The sequence below is a fragment of the Mus caroli genome, unplaced genomic scaffold (genome assembly GCF_978045245.1).
Source record: "Mus caroli unplaced genomic scaffold, Mus_caroli_1 scaffold_8, whole genome shotgun sequence".
NCBI classification, from domain to species: Eukaryota; Metazoa; Chordata; class Mammalia; order Rodentia; family Muridae; genus Mus; species Mus caroli.
In genome coordinates this window covers 72,271,978-72,292,666 of record NW_028227263.1, presented here as the reverse complement: position 1 = coordinate 72,292,666, position 20,689 = coordinate 72,271,978, and the positions used below count along the sequence as shown (strand labels likewise).

General features: G+C 40.1%; 1 pseudogene; it reads left to right on the top strand.

The window, feature by feature from the left end:
- Positions 1–540: 540 nt before the first annotated feature.
- LOC110298701 (small ribosomal subunit protein eS8 pseudogene) lies at positions 541–1,245 on the top strand (annotated as a pseudogene).
- Positions 1,246–20,689: the final 19,444 nt, after the last annotated feature.

Below are 20,689 nucleotides of genomic sequence, written 5' to 3'. Positions count from 1 at the left end.
CAGGAGAAGCCCTAGCTATGCAAAGGGAGTGTGAGATGCAATCCAGAGAAGCAGATCTAGGCATTTTCAAGACTTGCTGGTTGGCATTCTTTATCTTTTCCCCAGGTGATGCAAAGTAGATGGGAAGGGCAGACAGAGTTCAGTGTCTCTCCAAACCATGGATGGCACAGCAGAAGCATCAGTTATGCATGAACAGACTCCAAGTATCAGCTGAGCACATGACTTCAGCAAATTCATCGTCTATACCTCCTTGCAGCTGGAGGGAACCACGGCAATTTTCTGTAAGAAATCTGGTGTGTGCAAGTTCTAGTACCTGCCCTGAAGAAGGGAAGTTGTGATCTTTTACTGTCCTCGGATTAGAGATGTAAAACCTGGAATGGAGCAGGCAACTTGCCCCAGCTAATCAAGGCTTTCTGTTGACAAGAAAATTTAATGTGGAAATCTCTATCTCTGAGCTGCATATATTTTTGAGAGGAAAATTCATTTTTTGACAATATATTTATTTTATTGTTTTAAAAATCCTTCTTTTAAAAAGAAGTTTTAGCTCTTTCCAGCCAGCGCCGAGCGATGGGCATCTCTTGGGACAATTGGCACAAGCTCCGCAAGACCGGGGGTAAGCGAAAACCCTATCACAAGAAGCGGAAGTATGAGCTGGGACGGCCCGCTGCCAACACGAAGATTGGCCCTCGCCGCATATACACAGTCCGAGTTCGAGGAGGCAATAAGAAGTACCGCGCCCTGAGATTGGATGTGGGGAACTTTTCCTGGGGCTCTGAGTGTTGTACTCGCAAAACAAGGATCATTGATGTTGTCTACAATGCATCCAACAACGAGCTTGTCCGCACCAAGACCCTGGTGAAGAACTGCATCGTGCTTATTGACAGCACGCCGTACCGACAGTGGTATGAGTCCCACTATGCACTGCCCCTGGGCCGCAAGAAGGGGGCCAAGCTGACTCCTGAGGAGGAAGAGATTTTAAACAAAAAACGATCAAAGAAAATTCAAAAGAAATACGACGAAAGGAAAAAGAATGCCAAAATCAGCAGTCTCCTGGAGGAGCAGTTCCAGCAGGGCAAGCTTCTAGCCTGTATTGCCTCAAGACCAGGCCAGTGTGGCAGAGCAGACGGCTATGTGCTCGAAGGCAAGGAGCTGGAGTTCTATCTTCGGAAGATCAAAGCCCGGAAAGGCAAATGAGCCTCATGCATAGTGTAATAAAGGTGTCTGCTGTTCTAAAAAAAAAAAAAAATAAAATAAAATAAAAAGAAGTTTTAGGTTCATTGTAAAATGTAGAAAGCACAGAGAGTCTAATATCCCCCATTTCCCACACACCTCTAGCTTTCCTTATTGTCAATATCTTTCAACAGAATGGTTTGGGCTTTCCTCCCATGCAGTCACATCAATATCATTGAAACCCATAGTTTACACTAGACTTTGTTCTTGATTCAGTCCATTCTATGGCTTTGGACAAACGTATCATCCCTTATAAGCATCAAAATCTTTTCAGTTTCCTACAGATCCTTTGGGCTCTGCCTATGTGTCCTTTCCTATCCCTAACTCTTGGTAACTTCCAATATTTTGTCTTCATTATTTTGCCTTTTTTCCAGGATATTACCCAGTTGGAGTCCTTCAGAACAGTCTTTTCCTGATGGCTTCTTTCATTGCATCATATGCTGTTAGGTTTCCCCTCCCTTTGATTGATAGTTTGTATTCCATTATCTAGCTGTAGAGCACTTACCGATTGACCTACTGCAGGACATCTTGTTTGTCTATATTTTGTCAATTATGAAGAAAGCCACATTTGGTATGGTTTGTGGAAATACTGGGTAGCATGATGGCAGGACCATAATGTAAGAGTATAATTAGTTCTGGAAGAAGCTGCCAAACTATATCTGAGTGTCTGCAGCATTTCACATTCCCACAAGCAATGAATAAGAGTTCCCGTTGCTCTACACCTTTGCCAGCATTTGGTGTTGCCAGTTTCCTGGATCTGGACCATTCTTTGGCAATTTTTTTTTTCTCCAGCCTATGGTTTGTCTTTGTACTCTCTTGACAGTGTCTTTTGTACAGTAAAAAATAATGAAGCCAAGCTCATTTATCCTTCTGTCCTGGACCATTCTCGACTGCCTCTCCCACTCAAAGGAAGGGGCATTGCCTTCTTCAACATCACTTCTGTTATTGTTCGAAAGAGCAGTGTTGATTTTCAGTTTGTTTAACTTCTTCCATATTGGTAGGTTGGGATGGGAACTTCTAGATTTCTTCCACTGGCAGTTGAAGTCAAGAGTCCAGTGCATTTTATTATCCAGTCTTCTCTTATTTCAGCTGGCCACAGTCAATAGAAAGTGATACAGGTAGAAAAAAAGAGGGTGGGGACAGGAGTCTGTTGTTTTCAGACATGTGATCACAACATTCCTTTCTATTTTAGTTTAGGGGTGTGTGTGTGTGTGTGTGTGTGTGTGTGTGTGTGTGTGTATGTGTGTGTGATGGCTAATCTTAATTATCAAACAAATAAGACCAAGAATCACCCTAACAGCAATGCTTTGAGGTTTGCTTGTGAGCGGTTATCTAGATTGTGTTAATGGAAGTTGGAAGACCAACCCTAAATTGAGTGACACAATTCCATAGACTGGAGGCCCAGACTGAATAAAAGTGAAAAAGCAAAGTAAGTACAGGTATTTATCTCTTCCTGCTTCCTGAGTGTGGGTGCGAAGTGACCAGCTGCCTCTTGCACCTGCTGCGCGACACCTCTGCCATGAAGGGCTTTGATATGTACATTGAAATAAACTCTTGTTACCATAAGAAACTTCTTGTTGGCTTTTTTGTTTTGTTTTGTTTATTTTCTTGTTGGTTTGCTTGTTTTGTTTTATTATTGTTGTTGCAGCAATGGAGCAAGTAACAAATGTATTGTGGGTATGAAAATCCGATGGGAAACCGTGGACTGGGTTGGGACAGTAGGGCTACATTGGTTTCCTGGAATTTGCTGGGTTATAAAGTTCTTCCAGATACCCAACTTGTGTTGAAACAATATGTAAGGTATGGTCTGGGGAAGGAAAGACCAGTAGACATGACAGGATAGATGGATGTCACTTTGCTAGCATGTTGGAGTCTCTTAATGTTTTGGATGTACTTCAAGAGATTCATAAATTGTGATTAAATCCCTACCTTCCTTCAAATCTACTTTACAAGTCACTCTATATTCTTGGTATGATAAAGTCAGGTTATAGTCTCTAAGGAGGGGACAATAGAATGTATAGGATCAGGAGTTGCCTTTTAACAATGAGCATGTTCTATATTTCTCAATAGCTCAATGAAAATCAGAAGAAAATGATTTTATGATGCACGGAAAATATGTGGAATTCATACTTGAGAGTCAGTAAATAAAATGTTATTGGCACATACCTATGCTCACTTGTTTACTAATGTCTTTGGCTGTTTTTAAAGTTTATTGGCAAGGTTAAGAAGTTGGATCAAATAATATGTAGCCTATAAGGCCTAAAAGGTTTACCACCTTTCACTTTATAGAAAAGACTTGGACTCCTACCATAGGCAAAATTGGTAGACTTGGTTAGAACTCCATATTGTATCATCTCAAGCTTTCCAAGTTTCCATTGGACAAGCCCCTATCTACATTTCCTTTATATTTCTGCATCTCTTCATTTGACTGTTCTTTGAGTAGACTTCCGTGAGACAAATTAATCCAGATACTTTTGATTATTTTAAGTTTGGATTGTATGTTTGAATATAATAGCTTCTGTTAAGTCAAATGTCCTACTCATTCAAATCTGATATTGTTGTTGTTGTTGCTGGTGGTGGTGTGTGTGTGTGTTTTCCTGTATTCTTATATGCATGTGCTAATGCATACCTATGTGGAAGTCAGAGGACAGCTTTCTTGAATCTTGTTCTCTGCTTTTACCATGGATTGTGGGGATGGAACCCAAGTCTTCAGACTTGCAAGATGAGCACTTTTAACCACTATGCCACAATGCCAACCTCTCCATAGACTTTTAGATTCATTAAGGTAACCTTTTTCTACACACACACACACACACACACACACACACACACACACACGCACGCACACAATTCCATTTCAGGTTTTGGTCTGCATAATTATTACCAATTGTAAAATTAAAGCAAATAGTACTCTGGTGTGACTAAGGTATTTATATCAAGGGGGTTTCTGAATTTCAGCAAGAGTTCCTGACATACATTGAGGGCGAAACCTCAGGTAATATTACTCTCCCCTGAAGTTAATACTCCATTGGTCCCAAGTGACACCTATAGAGTCGACCCTTCTTTCTCTCTTTTCCTCATTAATGTCCCTGGATACATGTAAAATTAATGGCATTATTTGTTCATCCACTGAGGGTTTGTAAGGCTCCAACCCTGTGGTAGGAGACACTGTCGAGGTTCTGGTGACAATGATTTTAACAGTTATGGACACTGTCTACAGGAAGTTATAGTAAAACCTTTAATGAATTGTCGGGTAGACCCCTGAGCCACTTGGCACTGTTAGCTAATCCTCTTTGGTTATCAGAAAATCTGTGTGAAACCAGTGGGCTGAAAGGAGACTTGAGAAATCTGGAACAATCTCTTCTTTTAAATTTGATATTATTTTTAGGGCTTTATCTTATGACTGTCATAAGGTTTCATGAATTGTGGTACTAAACTGTATTAGGGGTGTGTGTGTGTGTGTGTGTGTGTGTGTGTGTGTAGGAAGTAGAAATGCTTGACAAAACTTTTGTGTTTTACGTGTGTTAACAAAACTATGCTCTGTACCATGTGATTCCAGTGTCTATGTTTTCTTCTAATCCTTGAAATTTCGTTATTTGTCTCACTGAATAAAATGTTTTCTGTTTGTAAAACTAATGTCTTGCTCTCACTTCCATGGTAACCAAGCTGGAAAAATGGTACTCAACAAATGCATTCCTCTCTGTCCCCTCTCCAGCCTTTATCTTTATCATAGAACTTGATACTACCTGGAGTAATAGCATGTTGTTTATTTATTTATTTTGTTACCTTATATTTGCTGTCATCCAAACCAACATGAAAGGTCAAAGGGGTGAGGAAGTTGGCTTTGTCTACTACTGAATCACTAGAGTGGGGATTAGCTTTCATAAGCATTTGGTATTTGTTGAATGAATGAATGGTAATAATGCTGCATTTATTCTTTGAAATTCTATGTGGATATGTCTTTATATATCCTCCCTACCAGCACCCTGTATCCTTCCATTCCATTGCTGCTCTCCTAGGCACTCACAGTTGAGATGACTTGGGGCTTCCCATGAGAAAGTTACTACTTGAAAACTGTCCCCTGATATGTTGTGGAGGACTTAGGTTACATGAGTGATGGCCCTGAGAACTCCCAGGGTCCAATGGCCTCCACCTGTCATTGATCTGACCACTTGCAATGGCTTTGAACACATGTAAATTCCTTAGTCATCATTAAGGCTGTAGCTTCCCCTGCTCAGTGCACCATTTTAAGCACCACAACAGAAAGGGATGAATGAGGGGGCTCCTCTTTCAAAGAGCAGTGTTGAATAAATGAGAAGAATGTGGAGCAACCTTCATTATAGAGGTCCTGGTCTCCCACCACCCCTTGCTAACTCACCCCTGGGTGGATGAGAGGAAGTTTCAAGTGGGACACTTCCCTTGTCTCTTCTCTCAAGGTGTGGCTGCTGGGGGGATCCTATGCCTTAGTTTGCTCTGATGCTATACGGTGTCTTTGTAGTCAAGGCTTGCTACTTACTGTTGGAGGAGGATGTTGAGCAGAGCTTCCTACTACTTGATAAGGGTTTCTGAGTATTGGTGGAGTTATGATTATAGAAAACTCATTATCTTGGATGTCTGTTGATTCTTCACCAATAGTAAAATGGATATCTTAAACGTCATTGTCAGAGCCCATTTGTTTCTTCTTAGTTGATTAAAATGTGGGTAGTAAGAATAATTAATTAATCTCTTAAGAGTCAAATAAATTAAAAACTGAAAGATAGTAAGGTCAAAATCTTCTCTTCCACCCAGGAGTTAAAAGATGGAGAAGTGGATTTTCACAGATTCTCTCCTTGGGTCCTGCAAAATGATGATGTCCCAGCTTCTGTTTCTCTTTTCTCAAGTTTGTATGACAAGGCAGCATGGGGAATCGAATACCTGGAGATAAAAGACATCTCATAGAGTCTGTGGGAGAAAGCTGAGGTGTTGGGTGTTCATTGTGATGTTAGAAAAGTGCCCTTTCCCACTTTCAAACATGTATTGAGAATGCCCCTGTCCCTCTATGAACTCATGGCAAGGATTTCCTGGAACCGCTACCATATGGCTAATCATCTTTTTCTACTTCTTGTCTTATATGTCTGCCTCTGCTCAGAAAAGAGGTTGTCTGGGGATGAATCCATTGCCATTACTCTAATGGCTTTGCATTTTAATAGGATTCTAAGAATGAGCTAACTTCTAGTGGGTTTGGGGTATGATTCATAATCTCTAGTAACATTCAAATGTTCTTAACGTCTCAGGACAAGGACAGTAATGATTATCCCAGGCAATAATTCAGAGTCTGAGGTGCTTCATCAAGATGGAGACCTAGTGAGCCTTTTTCTTTCCATTAGTTAGCAACTTGATTTCTAGAGCCCCTAACCACCTCTCTATCCTCTCCTGCTTGGAATGTTGTGGGTATGCATTCCTTTGCTTTAGTTTGCTTGTTTCTTGTCTCTTCCAGCTTAGCTGTGTCCTCAGTGCCTGATCATTTCTGACTGCCATACACATCTTAATTCTTTTGTTAAGCATTGCAGAAGCATATATAAATTTTAAGAATAGGTAATTGATTTCCTCTGCCTGATAAGAGGAGGAATAGATTCTCGAAGCAATCAGAGTAAGAGTAGAAGATAAAATTCAGTGACATTTATTTTGTTTTTGCACAGTCCAATCCACATAATTATGTTGTTAGTTGGTTTTTTGAGACAGTGAACAAATTGTTACTCACAGGTATGAGCAAGGGGGCTAGCAGGCAATGATTCACTGGAAAGAACAAAGCTGCTTTGAGGAACAGACAGTAAATGCAGACTTTAGTAATTAGGAGACTGAGAGATGCTAAAATGTACAAGAGAGGACATTCCCTTAATTACTTATCTGAGGCTGCATGAATCGAAGGCAGGTCCTGATCATCCCCAGAGATAAGAGCTGGAGGTATAATTAAACCCGCCAGTGCACTTTCTCATCACTGACAGGCCTAGGTGCTTGGCAATCAATACATTCAATGTATGCTATTGTGGGCCATGCTCACAGTCTTCCACATAGAAGGTGGTATACCTTCTCCACACAGAAGTACAGACAAAGACGGGGAGAATCTACTTGTAAAGATTATTGGCAGAGTACAGGACTTGACTCAACAAGATCTATCTTTTTCGGAGCCCAGAAGCTCCACATCCAGCCTTGCTTCAGCAAACTGGATGCCTGCCACTTCCTGTGGTTTCCTCTTTCATCTTTGATCCACCCTATCCACCATGGTGAGGTTCTGCCCTCTAGAAGGTCACAATCTGGTGTCTGGCAGAGTGAAGCCAGAAGCTGAGGTTGGGACTGTAGTGTGCCTAGGGAATGCTCCTTAGACATGGTCTGCAAAGCATTTACCCAGGGTGGTTTTATTCTTCCTAGGAGGAAGAGAGAGACTCCAGGAAGGTGCCAGGTTGATATTATCCTAGGCTCAGGGAGAAATTCATTCGCAGAAAAAGAAGCAAAACTAAGTACAAATGACTAAAGATAATTAGGCTCAGATCAGGGGAGAACTGAAGGCTCACAACTCACTCATTTCTGAAGACTTCAGCTCAGGCTGAAGTTGGTAAGTGTGGCTCCCTCTGTGGGAAGACTTGCTTGTGAAAATCAAGAAGGTGAAACTTTATCACTTTGCTGTCTAGAGCTTGCTTGTTACATCTCACTTTGAGAAGGATCAAAGTATAAAAATAAGGTGTACAGCTATTCCTCTGTACCTGTACTTTCCACATATGCAGATTCACCAAACTTGGATTGAAAATATTAAGGAAGAAAACCATACTATAGCAACAGAAATAATATAAGTGAAAATATGCCCTAGCAATTATTTAGGCAATACTTATATTGTTCTAGGTACCGGATGTAATCTAGACATGGTATAAAGTTTATAGGTTTTATATAAATAGTAGGCTTTTTGCTACAAAGGACTTGGACATCATGTGTCCTATTATCTGAGAAAGGGTCTGGAGATGCCTGCATTAGAACCATGAAACTGGACACTTCATTTACATAGTCTAATAGAGCTTTGTTTAGGTTATGGATATTAAGAGAGAACAAGGCCTTGTGCCAAAAATGACTACAAAACAAAACAAAACAAAACAAGTAAGGTTAGCTTTCACACCAAGTTGAAATCTTTTGGTGAGAAGATGCAGCCTAAACATAAGCCATCGTGAAGACTGAAATCTATGTCTAACCTCTTGCTGAGGTGAATGAGGTTTCTAAATCTGCTGGGGCATCCTCTCTGTGCCAGGAACAGTCTCATTCTAACCACTCACCATCTTGCCCACAAAATCTGGGGCAGCCAGCCACACTATCCCCACTTGGGATGGTGGAAGAGTGAACTCCTGCCAAAGGGCACACTTGGGTTATTGCCCCAGAACCGTGTCAGATAGCTATTTAAAATTTTAAATCCACTCTTAAACCATGGGCCCCTGACCAGCACTGGTTCAATGACAGGGCAAGAGGAATGATCCAAGTTGTTTGTGTTGCTGAGGCAGGAGGATCAGATGAACCAGTGGCCCGAGCAGTACTGGGGTCATACAATCTCAGTTCCCCTTTACTGTGGCTCACATTACAGCTGCTGGCACTCACCTTTCAGGTTTAGTGGCTGGAAATAGCACAGACATGTTAGAGTCAACCATGGCTCCCTAAAAGCTCACTTCAAATGCAAACCGTGAACCAGCTACATTATGATGGCTGACATACAAGGCCTAACAGGTTAGCCCATCTATTTCTCACTTGAATTCATCAATTTGTCTGACCTAGACTCCTCTGCCACTTCTCCTCTGGAATTAAGCCTGTCTGTTTTTAACCATCCTACCCAGATTTGGCTTTCACGTGGACTGTGACACCATAGTCTATTTTTACTTGTGTTGGATTGTTATCTCCGGCACATTGCCTATTGCTTGAATTATGCCTCCTAGGAGTATTAGGAGGGATAACCACTGCAAAATGTTAACACAAACTCTAAAGCCATAGTAATTAAAAGAGTGTAAGACTAATGCACAAATACACAGATAAATCCCAGTGGCAGAAGAGGTAATCTAGAACACACAGGATAGTCTTTTCTTGGTTTATCACCTGAGGCTGCTTTCAGGATCCCTGTTGGCACCATAATATGAAGATACTTAAGTCCCCCATAGGAAATGATGTTATATTTGTATATAATGTATTTTCATTTGCCTTGATGTTTTGAAATATCTTTTGATTGCTAATGTCTAGAGCAAGTATATAAATAATTCTCCTGATATAATGTTCAAGGATTAATGATAAGAAGGAAAGTCTGTTCAGAAGTAAGTTGTTGTTTTGAGATAAGGTCTCACTCTGTAGCCCAAGGCAGCTTCAGACTTGTGGCAACCTTCTGACTCAATTTCTTAAGCACTGAGACTGCAGAAGTAAATTTTCACCCAGTCGTCTTGAATCATAGTTAGTTAGATCTATGAACTCAGAGCTTGTAGAAAATTGAGAGCTTGTAGAAAGTTAACTATGTTGACTAACATAGTTAGGTAAATCTATGGGCACAGAGCTTGTGAATATAGAAAGTCAACTGTGTATAAAGATGTCTTTTGCAGTTCTTCATTATATAAATACTTGCTGAGCAAGTCTATGCACAAGGGATAATCGACCATGGAAAACACGAATGAGTAAGCCATTTATAGGCCTTGTCTTAATGGGACTTCCACTATGTAGTGGAAAAGGGAGAGTTAAGAGCTTCATGAGTGCTCATGAAGAATGGGCGTCGTGTTTCCATGTGAAGAGTTTGGGGCCCATGGCTTACCATGTTTCAAATTCTCCTTTTCCCCTTTCCCAAGATATCCAGATTCTTTGTTAAATCCCTTCCTTCATTTCTTTATTGAACTGTCATCTCTCTAGAAAGCCCAAATATCAGTCCTGAGCTGGGGTTATAGCTCGAAGTTAAATGATTTCTTAGCATGTTGCAAATTCAGATGTTCAATCCCAACAGAGAAAAGGAGGGAAGGGAATCTTAAATGTCAGTCACTGTCATTCTCTCCAATGATGTTGACTCTTTTCCCCTCTGTTAGATTTCTCACTACCTAATCATATTTTATCCATTGTTTGCCTCTATTAATTTGTTTATTACTTTCCTGATACTAGCTTCTTGAAAGAGAGAACAATGTTCACATCTGGATGCCCAGCCCTTGGTGCAGGGTCTACCTAGGAACACCTAATATGTACATTGTAATGGGTAAGCACTGGTGTTGAGTCATCTTTCAAATCAGCAGAACAAAGACCCATTAATCAATAAGCGACTTGAGAATAAAGAGTGCCCACATGCACCTCTATAATATGCTGCATTTATCAACAACTGCTCCGTGGTTTGAATTACATGGTACATATTTAGTGAAACATAAGCTGTCCTAATCTTGGCTTATGAGAAATGCTTCTTATAGGCTGATAACATGTAACCACCCTTCTCATGTTGAAATAAATAATACATCCCAAATAAAGGACCTTTAGAGATCTTTGAACCTTAAAACCCATCCATCCCAGTTTCCCAAGACTGACCTCTTTTCATCACTCCACATCTTGCAAATTGCTGTCTTTCACTTTTATTATCACTTCCTACCCAAATTACCCCTCTTCTGATGGCCACCATCATAAGTTAGCTTTAACTGCATTTATACTTTATACAAATTAACTCGTATGGTTATTTTACTCAAAAAAGGCTTTTATAAGATTTATTCGTATTTTAAAAGTAGAGAAACACATTTATCTATACTAAAACGCATTCTGAAGATAAGATTCATTATTATATATACCTATGTAAAATTGAGTTTTCTCTGTCTATCAAAGCAGGCATCAAATTTTATTTTATTTTTGCTTATGTATAAAAGTGGATTCAGCATCACTATTTGATCCTGTCTCTGATCTACAGTGTCATTTCTGTTATATATCAAATGTTGGTGTGTGGGTCTTTCTATTGCATTTATGTATTTGTTTCCTCCTTGTATAAATGAGGATCAATTTTATGTAGGTTGGCTTTTTTTGAGAAGTAACTCAATTTTATCCTTAATATTCTTAAAATTTTACACTTATATGTAAATTTCTAAATTCATATTGCCCATTTTCACACTTGCACAAATAAACATGCTATTGTTTAGATCATCTTGGAAAAATCAAATTTGTATTAATTCTTCTAATCAATGTATCTCTTTAATTATTTAGATTTTATTTATATTGTTTTCATATTGCTATATATGTTTATTTTTAGTTTATATTAACTTATTTATTAAGTATCTGGAAATCATGGATTACTAATTTATATGGATTATAGATTAGTTCATTTTAAACTTGTTCTTTGCTGGTATATGGAAATGCAAATTAGCTTTAATATTGACCATGTGACCTTTAATTCTGTTAAATTTTCTTAATAATTCCAACAGCTTTTAAATGTTGATAATTATGTACTCTTGGAACAAAATGAGTTTTATTCCCATGTGTTGCTTTCTAGTCTACATTCATTTGTTTTCTGGATTATCGTACTTATTTATGTATGATGTCCATATCCTATAAAACAATATGGAACAGGAACAGAGAGAGCAAGTATCATTCTCTCACTTTTTATCTTAAAAGCTATAATAGAAAACATTTTCTTAGAGACACTCTTTTGGGATATTTAAATGAAAATGAAACAAATTATGTATTGGCAATTTCAAGGTAAAAGGGTGAATGAGAATGGCCCCAGTCGGCTCACTCATGTTTGAATGTTTAGTCTCCAATTGGTGCAACTGTTTGGGAAGGATAAGGAGGTGTGGCCGTGTTGGAGAAGGTGTGTCACTGGAGGCAAGCTTTGAGGTTTTAATAGATTTGTTCCATTCTCAATATGCTCTCTGCTTGCTATGTGCACTTTTGAGATGTTTGCTCTCAGCTGCTCGGGCTCTCAGGCATTTATTTGTTCCACCATGGACTCTAACCCTCTGGAACTATGAGGCCAATTAAAAACTTTCTTTTATAAGTTTCCTTGGTCATGGTGTCTTAAGCACAGCAATAGAAAAAGAACTAAGACCAAAGATTTCCCTTTTCTGGAGAGATCATTTCAATTTGCTTTCTTATAGTCGCACAAGGTCAAAGGCTCTACTGAAAAGTGGAACTGTTGTTATAGAACAGAGTTCCCATACTTATTATACTGATCTGCCTGATTTTTTTTTCCAGGCAGTGATTGAGAAAAATGTACTGAGACAAAAGAAGACAATGGATTGTGACATCTTATAATTGGCAGTGTGGGGTTTGGTCTTTAGTTTTGTAGACTCAAGATTCTTTCAATCTAGGTCTTGGCCAAGATTCACAGTAATGTTCTCAAGAATACTAGCATGTAAAAGAGATGCTAACTTATTACTTTGCAGTGAGAAAGGCACTTGTCAAAGTAGGCAGAGCTGGATGGCTTTTGCTGTTGGGTGTTTTCCTTCTCTTCCATGAGACTAGGTTAATACAGAAGGCCAAACTGGATGTATTAAAAAGTTTTCAGAGAATTTGAGACTTAAATAGGTTTTAAGACATTTTTTAAAGTCATGATTAATACATATTAACTCATTATTACATATCTACCTAGAAAGGTTGAATTAATATAGAAAACAGGCCAGAAGCTATGGTCCTTCACAGTGGTCCCCTGACCTCTAGTCTAGATGACATTTTCAAGGAGTTACTTATGATGGTTAGTGGGTTTTTAGTAAGCTTAAGGAATAATAATATCTTATTTTGAGTTGAACAAAGTAGTCTGAAAACCAACAGTATCCAAATTATTTTGAAAGTAAACATTACATGAAACTTTTGTTTTGTTATATATCCATGCAGACACATGTAGCATATAGATCTTTTTTTCCATGTTTTTATTTTATTTTATTTTTTATTAGAATTTTTCTTTATTTACATTTCAAATGTTATCCCCTCTCTTAGTTTCCCCCCTGAAAATTCCCTGCCCCCCCTTCCTCAACCCAGCCACTCCCACTTCCTGGCCCTGGCATTCCCCTATACTGGGGCATAGAACCTTCATAGGACCAAGGGCCTCTCCTCCCATTGATGACTGACTAGGCCATTCTCTGCTACATATACAGCGAGAACCATGAGTCCCACCATGTATTTTCATTGATTGGTGGTTTAGTAGCAGGGAGCTCTGGGGGTACTGATAAGTTCATATTGTTGTTCTCCTGTGGGGCTGCATACCCCACATGCTCCACTATGTTCATAGCAATGTTATTTATAATAGCCAGAAGTTGGAAAGAACACAGATGTCTCTCAACAGAGGAATGGATACAGAAAATGTGGTACATTTACACAATGGAGTACAACTCAGCTATTAAAAACAATGAATTTATGAAATTCTTAGACAAATGGATAGATCTGGAGGATATCATGCTAAGTGAGGTAACCCAATCACAAAAGAAGTCACTTGATATGCCCTTACTGGTAAGTGGATATTAGCCAAGAAACTCAGAATACCCAAGATACAATTTGCAAAACACATGAAACTCAAGAAGAAGGAACACCAATGTGTGGATACTTCTATCCTTCTTAGAAGGGGGAACAAAATACCAATGGAGTTTCAATGACTCTTTCACAGGGGTCATATTTCAGATATATGACATATTAGATATTTGCATTATGGTCCATAAAAATAGCAAAATAACAGCTATGAAATGTCAATGAAAATACTTTTACAGCTGCGGGTCACTACAACATAAGGAACTATATTAAAGGGTCACAGCATAAGAAAAGTTGAGAACCACCAATCTAATCCATTTTAAATGTTAGAATTTTAAATCTGCCATTTTGATGGTTTTTCAAGTCAGTCTCTCCCATTATGTAATATTATTGAAGAGATCTTTTTCTACAAATAATACATCATAATATAGTCATTGAATTCTGCTTACTTGGATGAATTTTATTCTATTCCACAGCTTTTTTAAAGACATGGAATCTTTGGCTTTTTACAAGAGCCTTTCAGGGCTATTCTAAAGAAAACAAACAGGACTAAGGCTTTCAGAGCAATAAAGTTACAGTTTCAGCAATTGAACAGGCAGAGAAGACTTCTAGGCAACTCAACAGAAAATAACAATTTCAACCAAAGAAGGAATAAAAATATGTATGCATGTAAGAGTAACTAAGGAAAAAAACAAGAATAAGAATCAAGATATATATATATATATATAGATAGATAGATAGATAGATAGATAGATAGATAGATAGATAGATAGATGGATAGAATTAAGACCTGGGTACTTTCTCTAATTCCATCGATGGGGGCCCTGTGCTCCATCCAACGGACAACTATGAGCATCTAGTTCTGTTTTTGTCAGGCACTGGCAGAGCCTCTCAGGAGACAGCTCTATCAGGCTCCTATCAGGCAAGCTCTTGTTGGCATCTGCAATAGTGTCTGGGTTTGGTGGTTGCTTTTGAAATGGATTCCCAAGTCGGGCAGTCTCTGAATGGTCATTCCTTCGGTTCCTGCTCTGAACTTTGTCTCTGTACCATATAGATCTTGACTCAAGATGTTTAAAGATTATTTCATACTGGAGGTTCTGTGACATAGGAAACTTTAAAAACACTGACCTAGGAAAAGGGCTTTTGTATGAGATGATTCTGCAAAGCACTGAAGAGCTCTAACCCTCAGACTTTAAATTTTGCTGTTATTATCACTTGTAATTAATAATAATAATATTTATGTTATCATTTAAAAATTTTAATATGTATCCTCACAAAATTCTCATGCCTAGTTTGCATAAAGAAAGTAATGATCCCTGGTGTGGAAAAGAATATGCCACTCCTAGTGTTCAGTTGCCTTGGCTAATTCTTTAGGCCATGGCACTTCTTGAACCCACAGCTTTCTACAAGCTCTGTAGCTGTCCTATCTTTTCCTGTCTCCCCAGTGCTTCAGAACTCCTTCCTCAAACAGGCATAGGGTTTCTAGGATTATTCTCTGGATGCACTGATTCATACTATGGGCTCAGAGAACCCTCCCTCCATAACCACACCTACAACTCTCTCAGAGAGTCAGGCACTATAAGGTAGTTTCACAGTCATTATCTGGGAGTCCACCAAGGACCCTTCACTTGATGGCAGGGCTAGAACACAGAGAGACAGGACTAGCTTCAGATTCTGTTTTGCTTTTGCCCCTTTCTAGCTTCCTGGTGTGGGGGTAATGAATTACAGTTATCAGACAAATAGGACTATGGTTTCTTAAGGTGTCATGGTGTTGGATAAGTCCTTTGGTGACTAGAAAATGCCCCCTGTCCCTGAAGAACCAGAGGCATCTGGGGAGAGGCAACAGGGGGTAGCTTTAGGCTCAGCCTTTGACCTTTAGTGTTCAGTGCACCGGAGGTCATTAGCCATGTGTACTCATTGCAGGCCCGAAGGTCTATGTAGTAGCTACCACAATTTAAATGTAAAATTTACCCCACCACTCCCTCTCATGCTATGCCTTTGAACATTTTGCTCCAAGATGGGGCACTTTGTGAGAGATGTGGAAACTTTGAGGATATAGATAGGAATGCCTGGAAGAGGTGTGTCACTGGGAGCAGGCCTTTGAGAGTTGTACTTCTGCCCTCCTTCTGGGCCTACGCTCTCTGTTTCTTGGCTGCCACCACAATGCTGTAAGATCTTACTGCCACTTTAATTGTCATGTTGTCCCCTGAATCATGAGCCATCCCCTCTAAACTGTGAGATAAAATAAACCCTCAAGTGGCCTCCATCAGGTCTTCTGTCACAGAGCGATACAATAACTGAGCTGGTCCTGCACACAGCCAGCCAGAATCTCAAAGCCATGCTCTTAGCTGTTGTGACACTGGCTTTGAACTGAGTGAGAAATCTCACAGAACTTGATCCTTTGGGGTTTCACAGAACAACCAGTCCAGATAGGAGACTGAGGACTGGGTAAGTCTACCCAAGAATCAGGCGGTAGCTGGCTAGTCCATTCTTTATGCTGCCAATGTCCAGAAGCCAGGGCAGTTGAAGATATGAGGAAAGAGTAGATGCTTGCCAAAGAATGTCATATAGATGAGCCAAAGAGTGAAAGGATGAAGACAAAGCCCTTCCCAGTTTTTGGAAAAATGGCCATTGGGGTTAAACTTTTGTTCCTGTCACCATGACACAGACATACATTTGAAGATTGTCTTAGCTGATTCAGTCTGCTAAAACAAAGTACCTTAGACTGGGTAGCTTATAAACCACATACATTACGTTTTCACGCTAGCTGTTCAAAAGTCTAAGTCTCAGGTGCTTGAAGATCCTGGGTCTGCCAAGGGCCCATTGTTTGGTTCATACAGTATCTTCACATGGTGAAAAAGGCAAACAATGAGGCAATCACATCTTTGAGGGAATCTGATACTTCCTAGAGAGCTTGCCTTCTAATACCAGGGCCTTAGCATGTGATCTGAGAGGTCCTATCTCCCAATAATATGGCCTGGGAATTAGGTCTTAAAACAAGAACTTAGGACAAAAAGTAGGTCATAGACATCAAAATCATAGCAAATCTGATAGCACGAAGCCACCATTCCTGTCTTACCTTCCTGTAAATCAACAGCAAGCAGGATGAGAAGAAGCATGAAACATGCTAACCCAGTTTCAAGCTACAGGACTTACCTAGTGGGGAAGCGTCTGGAAGAGGTCAGGGAGCACAGGAAGCTTCCAGAAGACCTGCCTTCGCTCCCAGGCTCCACAGCTTTGCCTGGTCAGAGCTGATTCCTGCTGAGAAACAAAGACAAGGACTGACTGTCCCCAGTACCCCTCAGCAGAAACAGTTAAAAATCACTTCAGGCTTGGCTGGTAACCAATACTAATGACAATTAGATACTGAGTTCTCTTACTTATTAATTTTTTTTATGGTCACTGTAAACCAGATGCATAATCAAAGGTGATATGATTTAAGAAATCTCTTCTACTTGGAAGTAGGGAAGCAAGCAAAGTCTTAGTTGATGACTTCCTGAAGAGGAAAGCTATGTAGGCAAGGGAGTTTCCAATCAGCATATCACCATCTGCACCTGAAGAGGGACAATAGGTCCCTAAGAGAAAGAAAAGAGGAGAAAAGTAAGAAAGAAGGAACTCTGATGAAATCACCATGTCTGACCTAAAGCTGTACTACAGAGCAATTGTGATAAAAACTGCATGGTACCAGTATAGCGACAGACAAGTAGACCAATGGAATAGAATTGAAGACCCAGAGATGAACCCACACACCTATGGTCACTTGATCTTTGACAAGGGAGCTAAAACCATTCAGTGAAAAAAAGACAGCATTTTCAACAAATGGTGCTGGCACAACTGGCGGTTATCATGTAGAAGAATGCAAATTGATCCATTCCTATCTCCTTGTACTAAGGTCAAATCTAAGTGGATTAAGGAACTCCACATAAAAGCAGAGACACTGAAACTTATAGAGGAGAAAGTAGGGAAAAGCCTCGAAGATATGGGTACAGGGGAAAAATTCCTGAATAGAACAGCAAAGGCTTGTGCTGTAAGATGGAGAATCGATAAATGGGACCTCATAAAGTTGCAAAGCTCCTGCAAGGCAAAAGACACCATCAATAAGACAAAAAGACCACCAACAGATTGGGAAAGGATCTTTACCTATCCTAAAACAGATAGGGGACTAATATCCAATATATATAAAGAACTCAAGAAGGTGGACTCCAGAAAATCAAATAAGCCCATTAAAAATGGGGCTCAGAGCTGAACAAAGAATTCTCACCCGAGGAATACCGAATGGCTGAGAAGCACCTGAAAAAATGTTCAACATCCTTAATCATCAGGGAAATGCAAATCAAAACAACCCTGAGATTCCACCTCACACCAGTCAGAATGGCTAAGATCAAAAATTCAGGTGACAGCAGATGCTGGCGAGGATGTGGAGAAAGGAACACTCCTCCATTGTTGGTGGGATTGCAAGCTTGTACAACAACTCTGGAAATCAGTCTGGCAGTTCCTCAGAAAATTGGACATAGTACTACCGGAGGATCCCAGAATACCTCTCCTGGGCATATATCCAGAAGATGTTCCAACTGGTAATAAGGACACATGCTCCACTATGTTCATAGCAGCCTTATTTATAATAGCCAGAAGCTGGAAAGAACCCAGATGCCTCTCAACAGAGGAATGGATACAGAAAATGTGGTACATTTACACAATGGAGTACTACTCAGCTATTAAAAAGAATGAATTTATGAAATTCCTAGCCAAATGGATGGACCTGGAGGGTATCATCCTGAGTGAGGTAACACAATCACAAAGGAACTCACACAATATGTACTCACTGATAAGTGGATATTAGCCCAGAAACTTAGGATACCCAAGATATAAGATACAATTTGCTAACCGCATGAAACTCAAGAAGAATGAAGACCAAAGTGTGGACACTTTGCCCCTTCTTAGAATTGGGAACAAAACACCCATGGAAGGAGTTACAGAGACAAAGTTTGGATCTGTGACGAAAGGATGGACCATCTAGAGACTGCCATATCCGGGGATTCATCCCATAATCAGCTTCCAAATGCTGACACCATTGCATACACTAGCAAGATTTTGCTGAAAGGACCCAGATAGAGCTGTCTCTTGTGAGACAAACACAGAAGTGGATGCTCACAGTTATCTATAGGATGGATCCCAGGGCCCCCAATGGAGGAGCTAGAGAAAGTACTCAAGGAGCTAAAGGGATCTGTAATCCTATAGGTGGAACAACAATATCAACTAACCAGTACCCCCCTGGAGCTCGTGTCTCTAGCTGCATATGAATCAGAAATGGCCTAGTCTGCCATCAGTGGAAAGAGAGGCCCATTTGTCGTGCAAACTTTATATGCCTCAGTACAGGGGAACGACAGGGCCAAGAAGTGGGAGTGGGTGGGTGGGGGAGTGGGTGAGGGAGCGTGTGGGGGACTTTTGGGATAGCTTTGGAAATGTAAATGAAATGAATACCCAATAAAAAAAGAAAGAAGGAACTGGGTAACCACTGTACATCATCATGACCGAGGAGTAGGGTCAGGAGACTCAGTAAACATTTTTCTCAAGAATCACAAATCAGCAGCTTTGACATCCTATTTCATAATGTTGGATAAGGGTTTTAAGGTAGATAAGCATCTCCTGTGTTGATTGGATACGTTGCCCACTGGCAAGTGTTTTTAAAGGCTTCTGGGAATGTCTAGGTCACAGCTAATTTTCAGCTCTAATGGTCCAAAATAAGACTGTGAGAGATGAGATTGAGGATAGTGACTGGGAAAGGTAGCAATTTTGATAAAGAGACAGGAGAGAGATGAGCATAATTTGAGTTATATAGGGATATAGTGCCAGTCACTATAATCACCTATGACTGATTGTCTGAAGTCTAAGCATCTTGCCATGGTGGTGTGACACCTGGCACTCTTTAACACTAAGGTCAATACTTTAAAACAATTTTCTCACTCTAAATCTCAAACCAATGTGATACATACCCATCTATCTATACACCTGTATATCATCTACCTATTTTTCTCTATATAGATTCTCCATCAAGTGCTCTTTCATCTACCTACTCATCTACCTATCCACTCATTCATTTAATCCTTCCACCTATCTATCCACTCATTCATTCACCTATCTTCCCATCCATCCATCCATCCATCCATCCAACCAGCTACCTAACCATCTACCCACCTATCCATCCATCCATCCATCATCCATCCATTCATCCACTCATCCACCTGCCTGCTCATTCATCATCCACTCATCCATTTAAGTATGTTCTAGAAGCTACATAAGGCAGGCACTAAAGGGATAGAAATACATAAGACATAGTCCATTGTACACAGCTTCTCAAGGTATTACACAAGAGCAATGCAACAGCATGAATAATTACAGTGAAACTAAATTAGTGATATGATCTAGTTAATAACTAAATACATCAGAGGAACTGGGTGTGGGTGTTCTCCTCAAGGTGTGGCAGATATTTCTTGCCTTCATGGAGGCCCAGACTCATACAAGGCATTCCTTCTCTTGTTTGAGGGCTGGAACAAGCCCAGCTTCTTAGTCCTGTCAAAGAAACATGCATACTGTTCCCTTCTTATTGTTTGGCAGACTATTTCTTTCTTATGTTTTGGTAGTCTGGGGCTCCTGGTCCAATTCAGCTAACACTAAGTTTCGAGTGTGGTAATGAAGGGACCCTGGGGAAACTTTTACCTGCAGTTCTGTTTACTATGTTAATGTTAATTCAGTTTAGCAATAGTAACTTCTTAGGTGGGACTGGAAATTAATGCTGGCATCAAATGCTTACCACACCTACAATTAATTCAAGGTGTGTGTGTGTGTGTGTGTGTGTGAGAGAGAGAGAGAGAGAGAGAGAGAGAGAGAGAGAGAGAGAGAGAGAGAGAGAGAAAGAGAGAGAGAGAAAGAGAGAGAGAGAGAGAGGGAGAGAGGGAGGGAGGGAGGGAGGGAGAGGGAGAGAGAGAGAGAGAGAGAG